The sequence below is a fragment of the Manacus candei genome, unplaced genomic scaffold (genome assembly GCF_025592945.1).
Source record: "Manacus candei isolate 608988 ecotype Guabito, Panama unplaced genomic scaffold, ASM2559294v1 h1tg000017l, whole genome shotgun sequence".
Lineage (NCBI taxonomy): Eukaryota > Metazoa > Chordata > Aves > Passeriformes > Pipridae > Manacus > Manacus candei.
In genome coordinates, this window is record NW_026138065.1 from 26,592,766 (window position 1) to 26,605,244 (window position 12,479).

The 12,479-nt window shown below is 43.0% G+C and overlaps 1 protein-coding gene across 1 annotated transcript in view; it reads left to right on the forward strand.

Moving 5' to 3' along the window:
- CAPN13 (calpain 13) overlaps nt 1-12,479 on the forward strand; it is a 76,948-nt gene that overhangs the window by 11,388 nt on the left and 53,081 nt on the right. The window lies entirely within an intron of this gene.

Genomic DNA, 12,479 nt, shown 5'->3' on the forward strand with positions numbered 1-12,479 from the left:
GCTTCATAAATTCAATTTATATGTCACCGTGACACTGAGTGCCACCTGGAAGTGAGATGCATGTCGTATAGGCTAGGAAATAAAGACTAGGCTGGGACTGTGCATCACGAGGCAGACTGATGCTTAGTTAAGAATGTGACTACCCTCTTCAAAATCACTGTGTCTGGTCACCTAATGCAGAAAGGGGTTCATAGCTATTAGAATGATGCTTCTGGAAGATCTGAGTGCTTCCTGCCGTCTGGTGAAAATGTTAATTGGTGGACTAATGACAGCAGTGTCATCTGGGAGTGCTTTAGGAATCTACCCCCATCTAACCCACTGCTGCATCTGCAGTTGTGGGTTTATAAGACCTGAGGGAACCCTGTCAGAATGAACTGGATGGAATCATCTCATAGGCAGGCATGAGACCCTCTGCTTTCATCTTACAGCAGGGCTGGGCACAGCCCAAAGTGTTACAGCTGCAGGCTGCATCTTCGCTGTTTTTGTCTTTTTGAGATAAAAATTTCAACGTTACTTCTTGTCAGTCTTCTGCACTAAATTAAATCAATTTGAGATAATGTCATAAGGATGTCAGTACAACAGGTTATTAAACCTACATTTATAACATGTGGAGAAAGCTACAGTGACTAGGTACACTCATATTAGCTGAGTACCAAAGTCTGCACTTCCATTCTGTAGAGAGAGGGAAGGGCTTGTTTCTCTGAAGTAATCACTCTTCCAGTAATGTGACCAGGCCTCAAGAGATTACACAAATTAAAACTACACTTTCTTATTCAGAAACAAGATTAGCTCTTTGAGGAGAGTCATACTTTGTGCTGTGGTTGTGGGGCTCAGGAGGCTTCTGACTGTCTGAATCTCCAGTCTCCCACTCAGTATTAAGCTATCTGCTAACAGCACCATCAACCATCATTACTTTACTGCACAATATCCATCAAGCAACAAACCTTGGTATCTATTTAGCAGTAGGAAATTGTTATCCAGAAGAAGTATTCTTTGTGCCTTAAGACAATCTGCCTTAAATAAGGGTCAGCCATCCTGCCAAATGCATAAAACTCCCTTGAACACTTATTTTGAGTAAAATAGAGAGAAATATAACTTCCTGATTGCTTTGAATTCTCAGTGTCTTTTTTTTTTTTAATTTTGTATGTATGTGTGTGTGTCTGTGTGTGCTGAGAAGGTTGTGTGCCTTTTTTTTTTTTTTCAGTGGCAATGGCCCTGCTGGGAGTTCTTATTATTGTTGCATTCATTTGAGCTTGCTTACACAGACAAAAATCACTCAAGCAAAATCACTGCTGATCACTCTGCAAGTGGGAATGATGTTGAGGTGACAGTTATATGGGCTTAGTTGCATGGACATAAACCATCTTCATTGGTTGAAAAAGCTGCCTTGGGAGGGGTTCAACCTTTTCGTGTTTGTTTCAAGCACTCAGGAAGAAAGGCAGCAATTACTGAACGAAGCTTTAGGTCACTTTAAGTCACCCAGTGATGAACATTTATGCCACATATTACCAGCTTTTTAAACAGCACTGTTCTGTGCCAGTGGTTGCCTGCTGTATAGATAATTGTAAAACAAACTCCATATTCCAGTTGACACCCTTTCTAATTACATCTCACCTTCATTAGGCCATTAAAGTGATAAATGCTAGCAATTACATCGAACTCCAATGAAAACCCTCTGTCTGTGACATGCCCTGACTGTGGTGTGAGTGATTTGCCCAGGAGCTGGGCAGAACTCAGCTGGTGGAGCAAAGCTCTGAACAAAACAACCCCAAAAGGGAAAGGAAAAAAAGTCTGAAAAACAGCTCAGCTGATTAGAGTATCTGACAGTAAAGTCTATGCTGAGCATTGAACTGCACGGCTGGCTGGGGCTGATCCACTGGCTGTGAGTGGCAGCTTCTCTTCATTTTAATTAGATCTCTGCCAGAGGGGAGAAAGTGAGTGGATCTAGCATGTGCTTCAGCACGGAATAAGGTGCTCAGATCTGGCGTCGGTGGCTGTTCTGTGGTCCTTCTTTGCTTGGCATGTTTTGGCTCCCCCGTGTTCTTGCACAGCAAATCTCCCTCGCTCAAAGAGGCAGCTTTCCTGGTTGCTCTGTTGTATGTGTAGGATTTAAATGTGCACAGTCACCTGTGTTCTAGCTCATATGTGGTCTCACATGGGAGACAGACGTGGGTGGGTAAACAAAAAGCTGCTTTCTGTCTCTAGGAAAGGATACGGTGCGTGGCAGTTCACAGGGGCTGTCAGGAGTGCAGCCACAGGGGAAGCCATAAAGAGGATTCCCCAGGTGCTGAGCTGCCCTGTGGCAGGGGAGCCCAGGCCTCCCTTCCTCCCTGGCAGTCCCTTCTAGAGAGCCAGGAAAAAGAGCTGGTGATATTTGGATTTTGGGTTTCTCCCTGTTGAGTGACTGGGGGGAGCAGCAGGAGGGGGAGCAATGGAGCCAGGGAAGCGAAGGGTCTTCTTTGCCCCAGTGTCTGCAGCACCTCCTCCCAGCCTGGTCTAGGGAAGGATTGGGGGGACACCCAAATGGGAGCCCTTCTGCAGCCAGGGAACAGGAGAGAGGGTTTGGGGTTACCCTGCAGTGCCACTGCCTGATGGCTGGCTCTTAACTGGGCACCTGTGGCTTCAGAGCTGCTGTTGCAGGTCTGCCTGGTTTCTGCCTCGTAGCAAATTTAATTTTAGACGCCCACGATGCTTTGTCACAACCACGCATGCAGTTCAATGGAGAGATCAGCCAGCCACTGCAGGAACAGATGTTTCTTTTTGTGATGGATTGAGCCAACATAGGAGATGGAGTGACAGGGATTTTTTTTTTTTTTTTAATAAATATGATAACTTCTGCAGATTTTTTCCTGAGGGTTTCTGCTGGGTGACTGCTATTACTGCCAAGAGCACGCCCTGAGCTGGACACAGGCTTGCCCAGGTCCTCAGGGCTGGTGTCTTGGGAGCCAAACAACTGGGGCTTCCTATGAGTAACTCATTTGACAGAGAAGGACAGGCAAAGTCACCTCTTGTTATCAATTCTGATCTTCCTGTGGACAGATTGAGGGCTTCTTAAATGCATTCGCTGTCTGAAATTATTTGCTGAATACGACCATTAGTCATTTCTGATTTATGAATTTTTCAGTCTGTGAGCAGCTCAAAGTACGGTATTTGAGATTCAAAATCCTAGCTGTGCTGCTGTGTTGATTAGCTGGTCTGAATGCATTGAGGTACTTGATGTGTTTCTATTTTGTGACTAAAATGAGTGTGACCTTAAAATGTTTTGTACTACTAAAAATAATATGTCATTAAAATCCTTAGGAGTTGGCCTATGCCTTAAGAATATTATCCAGAGTTGGGAAGGAACAGCTGTGGGCTGCTTATTGACAAGTGATAGCAGTGAACTTTCCCCAGCTTCTTTTGACAGGGATAGCTTTTTGATCTGTGTGTTTCCTTGCCATACCTGAGAATCTTGCAGAAACACCCTGAGCAGATTTATCAGCATGTGTCATGTTATTCCATTTTACCAGAAAAAGACACAGGTGAGAGTGGATGATTTGTGTTAGTATGAACAGCTTCTCTAATAAGGACTGTTCCTAGCAAAGCTTTCTGCATTTCATTAGCTACAGGCTGGACACTGCAGTAGTCTGTTGATGTGAAAATTCTCTGTTTTCACCCAAATGATGGAAACTTGGTCTATTTTCAGTGACTAGCACTACACAATGTGCAATCTATTTTCTGTGACTGTTTTTTTCAACTGAAATTTTTGCTCAGAATACTATTTTTGAATATATTATTGCCAGTAAAATTATTTAGACCGCATTTGTAGAAAAGTAACATAAAGTTAACAGTAACTTGGGGGAAAAAGACCACCAAAAAAACCCCAAAAGCCTTTGAAAAAGAGGAAAGATAATTTCTCAGAAGAACAACAGGGACATTATAAGCCACTTCCATTGAATAACACCCCAGTGAGGCATTTTTCAAATGAGGATGTACACAGGCTTTCTGAACTACCCTGTCATTATGAAAGGCACCTTCTAACTGCCACCTGGTGATTAGTTCCCTGGGTCACTGGGGGAAGAGATAAAAAAATCAATGGGAGATGCCCTGGTATGTGCAAGGGTGAACTTTAAACCTGGAGTAACTTTCTGCGAAATCAAAGGTGCTGGTGTGTGAGTTTGGGGCAGAACACCCAGTGGCCCTGCTCTTTCTGCTCCCTACGCCACAGGGCTGATTGGAGGTGTTTGCAAGTCCTTTACTCAACTAAGAATAAACAGATGCATGTGTGAGCCAAATCTGAGCTCAGACTGGAGCCCAATGTTTGTGGGGTGTTGCATTGGCTGTAATTTTTCATTGGGCACCACAGTTCTGGCTCTAACACCACTCTCAGGTGACGACAACAACACAAGTCAATAAGTTTTGTTCCTGTGCTTCGGTGACACCCAACTTGCCACCCATGAGGAACTCAACCCCGGGTAATAGTCAGCAGGTAGAGTCAGCAGGCTTGGTCATTGCAAATATTTACTTTTCAAGCACTTTTGACACAAATTTTAACAAATGAGTTTGCACAGATGCAGGTGTAAGGGCAGGGAGATGTAGTATTTTGTGTTAGAATTATCAATATAGATGCCAGTCAAAGGAAACAGGAAAAGGTTCAGGCATATGGGCTTTTCTTCAGGTTTGAAACTAACTGAAAAAGATTGTTTTTGCTGGCTAGCAAAGAAGCACTATTATTTACCAGATGGCAGTTTGCATATGCTGATCTCTTGCCAGCCTAGATCTGACTGCCTTCTTTAGAGCAGAAAGTAAGTTCCTAGTAGGGGCAAATGCCTCTTGGCCCTAAGACCAGACTTAGGCCATTGGCATCTCCTGTGGTATTTAAGAGTAGGAATGTGTTTGTGGCTCATTCATGATGTGGCCATTGATCCCAGGCAGGGCTAGGGTGCTGCTGCCTCCTCGCAAAAGATGTGCTCCAAGATACACTGAAGTTGTTAAATTATTCTATCAAAGTCAGTGGCCTTTGGGTTAGACTGTGAAGCCAGCAGGCATTTCTGCATGGAAATCCAGGCTTTGAGCTAGTCCCTGGTTAGAGAAACAAGATTTTCAGGTATATTTCTGAGATAGGCTCTTGATTTATAAATAGGAATTAATTTTCCAACTAAATGGTTTCTGATTTTGCTTTAGATTGTCTCTCTGTGAATGTTTCATCAGTAAAATTTTCTCTCTGGAATTGAGAAAAACAAATTGGGGTATAAAGCACATAGCTCAAAATCCTTGCAGTGCCAGGGTGACAAATGGTGGGGCACAGTCCTGGCAGTCCCAGACACTAACTACAGCCCTGTCCACTGTGAGTAGTGGTAAGAGGGTGTTGATCTCCTGCTCTTCTCTTACTGCTCAGTGTTGAAGGGGCAAGGTCCAACCTGCCTCTAAACTGCCACCAGTGGTAGTGGCAAAAATGGTGCAGGGTATGTATTTGAAAGGAGGGTGAGTTAAAAGTGACGGTGTATCCTCAGTGGAGCTCTGTGGCCTGTGTTGCAAGCCTTCATAAAACTTAATTTTTATTATAATCACTTGGCTTTTCCACAGCTCATAACTGTACTCATTAACAAAATGTCCAGAGATTTATGAAGTCAGATAAAAATAAAAATTGAAGATTAACTATTCTGAAACTTCCTTGTGTTTTTATATACCCAACTGTTAAAACACAGTAAAATGTTTTTACTCATTCATCATTCTGACATGAAGTAATTGTTTGTTCTTACTGTTTGGATTACAGAGGTCTTCGAAGATCCAGTCAGGGATCAAAGTCTTACCATATGAGGCACTGTACACACATAATAAATCTGTGGCCCTAAAGAAGCAGGGGTATTTTGTCTCCCAGCAATGCAGTGATCTCTTTTCCCTCTCCCTCTCTCTCTCTGACAGCCCAGTTATTTAGTATGAAGCCCATCTTTGTGATTTCCTCCTACGATGCTGCAATGCTCTCTGTAGCCCATAGTTAATAGGACCATCCCCAGTGCTGTGGCAGGAGGATATAAAGGGAGTGGAGAAGAAGAAGGTAATTCTTTGTCCTAGGAATCTGATCCATCACAGCCTGCAGTATTTCTTCCTCAATACCATTCTCTGTCACTCAGTAGGGCATATATTGGGTCAAACACATTACAGTGTGATTCTCCAGCTAATGGCTACTGAGGCCTGGTCTCAGAACGCTGCAACAAGCACAGTAATTGAAATTCAGACTGCAGGAGAGAAAAAGCTTAGTCTTCATTTCAGCACATCACCCACTTGCTTATACAAAGTTTTCTCCTGGATGCAGTAAACAAGGGACTTGATTCAGTAATGCCTTGAAGTCTTACCTCATATTAGTGAAAAAAAAATAAAATGACAGTGCATAGAGGCCCGGACACTGTGTTTTTAAGTTCAAGGTGCCTCATCTTCTTGCTTCGGAGAGCAAACTTTTGATGGTTCACCGTGGCAGTCAAAATTCCTGATTTGTTCTTGGGAGTTGCTAGATTCGTGTTGCCTTTTCCATTAGTGAGTCAGGACAGCTGATTCACTGAGCTCTGCTCTATTCTCACTCCCTTTCTTCATCTCTGCATGGCTCACCAGCATCAGAGTAGCTGGAGGAAATCAGATGTCTGGGAGAGGGATGAAATCTTTCTCATCAGGGCTGAGTGGGATGTGAGAGCTTCTCATCCAGCTCTTGCTCAGTCTTAAAACCTCTCCTATATTAATTCTGGTATAGTGAGATTAGTGATTTGGTCTGTGATTTTCTAATAAGCTCACCAGATTTAAAATTAACATACTCTGTTTCAAAAAAAGTTAAAACTAATGCACCAGGAATGGAAGCAGTATCATATTGTTTTCCAGTTTATTTTCAGACTCTCCTGGGTGCTTCCCAGTCTGGTATTGTACCAGTTTTTCTCACCTAAGTGGGAAGCAACTGTTTCCAAGGCCATCTCACCCTGCAGCCAGTCTTGCTGAGCCTTGTCCACTCCTAGAGTTCCTCTGTCTTGTCAGGCATTACCTTGCATTTTACACTTTTTTACTGGATGGAATAATGTTCACAGAAGTCGTCCTCTGTAAAGTACCTGAGACTTTGCCCTTCTATTTACAGTTTTGTTCTGTATTTTGGCCCTGTTTCTATCCTGGTTCATGACTGTTACTCATAGCCTCCTGTGCTTGACTATAGAAGTTTTATAGTGTTTACTTCTTCCCTCCCTCCTCCCCCAAAAAGAAGGAAGTGTTTAGAAATATAGTGCAGTTTGGCTGTAAAAGTTAAAGGCAATATCTGATGTGCTTCCTTAATGCATTGTAGAATATAGATAATCAGGGAAGAACATTAGTTGAAATGTCAATGAAAAGTGACAGAAACATTCACTGGGGACCATATGCTGTCCTCTGTACTGGCATCTCGCTCTCCCTACGTGGCACTGAGCTCTAACCAAGTGCCTTATCTAGCTATTTAAGGTATTTAATTAATAGCTCAGATATAGTACCAGTACTCATTTTTCCATGTACTGATAGAGCAGAGGCAAGAGAGCAGACCCGTGTTATCAAAGCATGCTGTGCAACTCTGGGAGGAGCCTTTCATTCTGAAAAAAGAGCTCAGGGCTGGAGCTGCTCTGAAGCTGCTCATGCACGTAATAGGAGCCTGCTGCCAACACAGTGTAGGGAAAGAGGTTACAGTAAAGGGTCAGCCTAGGAAACGACGTGCCAGCCAGTGTGCCTGCGTAACACAGGCGTGTGGCAACAAGGTGGAAAATGAGAGCAGAACACATAAACTCTTTCTTTTCAAGGGTGCTGCCGTGACACGTGCTGGTCTACTTGTCCATGCAGGTCACAGCTGGCCCTTCGCAGTTCTTGGGAAGCAGAATTTGGGGAGGACAGTTTTCTCCATCAGGCATTTGTCTGTTTGAACCTAGGCTGAGTCCTGATGCTGTTCTGCTCAGGATGATGCCCAGGGAGGGCACCACTGGGCTCTGTGCCTTAAATTTTGTTCTCTAGACCTTCACCACTTGGTTCTTGCTTCCCTTTCAGTGTGTCTTTCATGTGCCCTAGGCACTAGAGCACCCATCAGAGCCACACTGCGAAGGAACAAATACAGTACAGGTATTAAAAGTTCATTCAGGTAAATTCCTAAACTCTTTCTGTACAAAATCATCTTGATGCTCCTTTCCTCCTCTCTTGACTGCAGGCATCAGCTGCAAGACTGTCTCTATTATCTGAGGAGCTCACTTCTGTTTGGAGCTTTTCTCTATGGATTTTGCCACCCTTCCTATGCCTTTCAAATAAGGTCATATTCTCCTTTGGTTTGAGCTGAATAGGTGTAGCCTCAATATTAAGCTGAGCTGCCTTCTTTATGGGCAGTGTTTTGCTTTTTACTTACTGTCAGCCAGATCAGCAAGCTGTAATGTATCTGGCATTAGGGCTTGCATTTTTCTCACCAGGATGAGGAAACTCAGGCTGGTTTTAGGTTGTTGGTTTTTTTTTAACTCTCCAACCCTGTGATGCTGGCAAATGCTGATGTTGTTACAAAACCTGTGAGATGACTCTTCTCTTGGCCAAAATAATACTTAGAGAGAGACCAAATGGGTCTCTAGTGAGTGGGGTACAAAGTGTGGACTGCTTTTTTCCAGAGAAGGCTCTAGCAGGGCAATGTCAGAAGCCACATTCCATCCTGTGCTGTGGTTCATCTTAGTTGAGCAGGAGACACTGTGGAATGGGAGTGAGTGTGGTCTCAGCATAGGTGAGAGGAAGTGTGGAGTGTTGGTTATCGAGCGCACAGGATGGTAACTCCAGGCTGCAGTGGGGCATTTATCCAAATGCTGTGAACACCTGTTTTAGGCACCCTGTGTATTCCAGGGAAGCACAGCATGATCCTGAGAGCCTTACACCCATGTTCCCTGGGACTGGAAGGAGAGCTGCCTGCTGTCTCATCCTGAAAGCAGAAAGACCTGTACCTCTCTTGCCTAGCATGGTAACTGAGATGAACATTATTTTTTACCATCAGGTTTCTGCCTTTAGGCATGCTCACCATCCTCTTTCAAGATAGTCTTTCTTTCTAAACTGCTATGTACATTGCAGGTATGTATTTTTGGGTATTATTGCTTCAGATGAGGTCACTTGTGTTGGATCAAGGGAAGATGAACCCAGAGTTACCAAAAGTATCTGATGGCTGTTTTTTTTAAGTCTTTTAAATTTCCAGGACTTTGATGATGGGATTTTTAGTCTGAGAAATTAATTCAATAATTTCTCCTTCTATCCCATTATTTGCTTTTCATGGAACCAATATATTCGAACAATGACCAACACTATCAGCACCCTTACTGTGTGGTGGAGAAGCTACACAAGCACTTCTCAGAGGACAAGTCTAGAAGTTATGTCTGTGACTTCTAACCACCTCATGGTCTTAATTCCACTGTGACATCTTTAGGGTTTGCCATAATTAACTTCAAATCCCTCTTCTGCCCTTGGCCTGATTTGGATAGTAACTCCATTTTCAGGTTTTGAGTATATGCTGAAGAACATGGAGTACCAGAACAGCTATCTGGCTTGCCTCAGGTTGCAGCCCTTCGTCTCTCTAGGTGTTGGATGTCTTGTGGGAGCAAGGAGGAAAGGTGGACAGCAAGTTGCCTGTCTGACTAGAATACCAACAGTGCACCCTTGTTGGCACCTTACAAATGGTAAGATGTCAAGGAAGAAGAAGCTGTACTGTGCAGTATGTGCCACTAGTCAGCAAAGGCTGAGGTGAGGACTATGGACTGCAAATGTTTTTACTACTGAATGATCTGCAGGCCAAGGATTCTTCATCAGAGGATGGCGGGAATGTTTCTGGAAAACAAACAAATGTGAGGCTGTTGCAATCTGTTCACACCAAGACAAAAACAAAACAAAAAAGCGTGAAATAAATTTTCTCATACCCACAGGGCATTGACAAGGCTGGACGCAGAAATGCCAAACAGGGACTAATGTGCTGGTGAAAACAAGAATTTCATTTCGATGTGCCCTCCACAAAGGTCTGTCTCTGGCATTTCATGGTGCCCAGTAACTGTTCGTGAAGAGGTAGATAGGGGACACCGAGAGAGGGGTAAAAGTGCTCCTTCTTTACTTACCTTTCTGAGCAGTTGCTAGTAAAGTTTGGTAAAGGAAAACAGCAGTGCTATGACCAGATGAAACAGTGTCCATGTCACTTGCCAGGACAATGTCATGACAGGTCTGTTTAAAATATGTTTTGATGTTACTCTTGATGGACTCATTCTCAAAGAGAGTTTCAGTGCTATCTCCTGTGGGGCCAAACTTTTGTAGAGGTTGAGTACATTCAAAATGCTTTCATATTCTGTCCCTCATTCAAATGAAAAACAAAGTCCAGAATTTCCTGGGAAACCACATTAGAAAAAAATAATGTCAGACCAAATGCAGTGAGCTATTGCAATAACACTTGAAATCTTTTTTACATTGAAATGTTAAACCTTTTGGATAATACAGAGAGGATCCTGAAGTGACAGGTTTTTCATAAGCAAAAAATGCAACTGTTGCAAAATCGGAACGGAGCCCAATGGCATTATTGAAATGTATTGTGTCTTTCTCATGGTGAAAATTCATTGTTAGTGGCTTTCATGTTTGACAGAATTGCATTTTTCTGAAGGAAAAATATTCCACTGGGAAATGCTAGTGCTAATATGGGTGTCAGTAACAGGCTGCCTGTTTTTTTATTTTTATTTTTATTCTTGAAGAAATCCCACTGTAGTTCTGAAGTCGGTGGATATTTCTTCTGAAAATAGGGCTCTGGAGAGATTTATTTTTCACACCAAATCCCCCCTCCCTCAAGTGGCAGTAGGACCTAGCTATGTGGATTCATTATGTACTGTTAAGCAGCTGCCACATTTCACTCAGGCAACAGTTGTACTTCATTTATGAGCAAAATGATTCATATGTGAATACAGCAAAAGTGCTGCAGCTCGTGGTGAATTTGCACTGAGGGGCAGCTCGTGGGTGAGGATTGGGTAAAAACAGATGCTGAAGAAGGACTTTGTTATTTGCCTGATAGTTTATACAGTCATAAAAGTTGTGCTTTAGAAGAGCAGGTCCTGCCAGAAATAGGAGTGCATAAGCACAGAGAAAAGAAGATTGTTTATGAGTAATATATTTACGGCTTCCCTGCATCTTGTGTAAGAGAAGCAAATAAATGGTAATACTTGACCTATATACAAAATTCTGAATGAGGAAGTGAAATGGATTGATAGTATTCTTCCATTAGTCAGATAATAAAAAAAAACAGTGGGACACCCAATTATTGCAGCAAATGTGACAATGACTGATGGAAGATTCCTCTTTTACACAAAATGTAGTTGTGTTCACTACCCTGGACATTTTCCCAGCCTGTTACTTTTGTTTACCATGGTCTAAATTAGGAGTATTTCTACTAAAAAGAGTGTGATCTTCACAGGGGTAAAGGCAGCGGAAGTAAGAAATGAAGGCATATGTCTGAAACATTGTAAAAAATAACAGTCTTAAAACTTCAGCACAGAAGCTCTGTGGGTGTAGTGAGGAGAGTCCCCTTTCTTAAGGCCAAGGCTTCCACTAGTATTTGGGCATAATTATGCAGTTCCTCCCCACACACCCTTGAAAGATGATACAAAATTCCCTGCTTCAGAGATGCTGCTGGCTACTGTGCTGGTTTTAGCTGGGGTAGAGTTCATTTTCTTTACAGTAGCTGGTATGGAGCTATGCTGGATTTGTGCTGAAGACAGGGTTGATGATATAGAGATGTTTTAGTCATTGCTGAGCAGTGCTTGCACAGAGTCAAGGCCTTTTCTGCTCCTCACCCCACCCCACTAGAGAGTGGGCTGGGGATGCACAAGGAGTTGAGAGGGGACATGGCCAGGCCAGCTGGCCCCCACTGACCAAAGGGACATTCCATACCATACAGCATCATGCTCAACATGGAAGAAGGAGGAAGAAAAGGACATTTGGAGTTACTGTTTTTCACAATAATTATGTTGTGTGATAGAGCCCTATTTCCCTGAAAATGGTGGAACACCTGCCTGCCCATGGGAAGCAGAGGATTAATTCCTTGTTTTGCCTGGCTTGTGTACACAGCTTTTGCTTTACCTATTAAAGTGTCTTTATCTCAACCTAGGAGTTTTCTCACTTTTACTCTTCCTGATCCCAGTGGTGGGAGAGTGAGTGAGTGGCTATGTGCTGCCAGTTGGGGTTAAACCAACAGTTATGCAGACCTAGAGTCTACCCTCAGGAAAGCCAGGAAAAGAGAAGATATATATGTTTAGCTTAAAATCTCTTTTAAAAGAACCCCTGTGTTGTGCATTTTTTGGTGTATTTTTATTCCAGGGCAGAGAGGAATAAAGGTTCTTTAAATTTCAAAACTATGTGATGCCAAAAATCTGTGGTGCCAGTGATCCCTCAGCATCTTTTGCTCATGAGTGGATCAAACTGCACAGTTGCTCTAAGGTGGATTAATGTCCCTGCTCTGCAGAAGC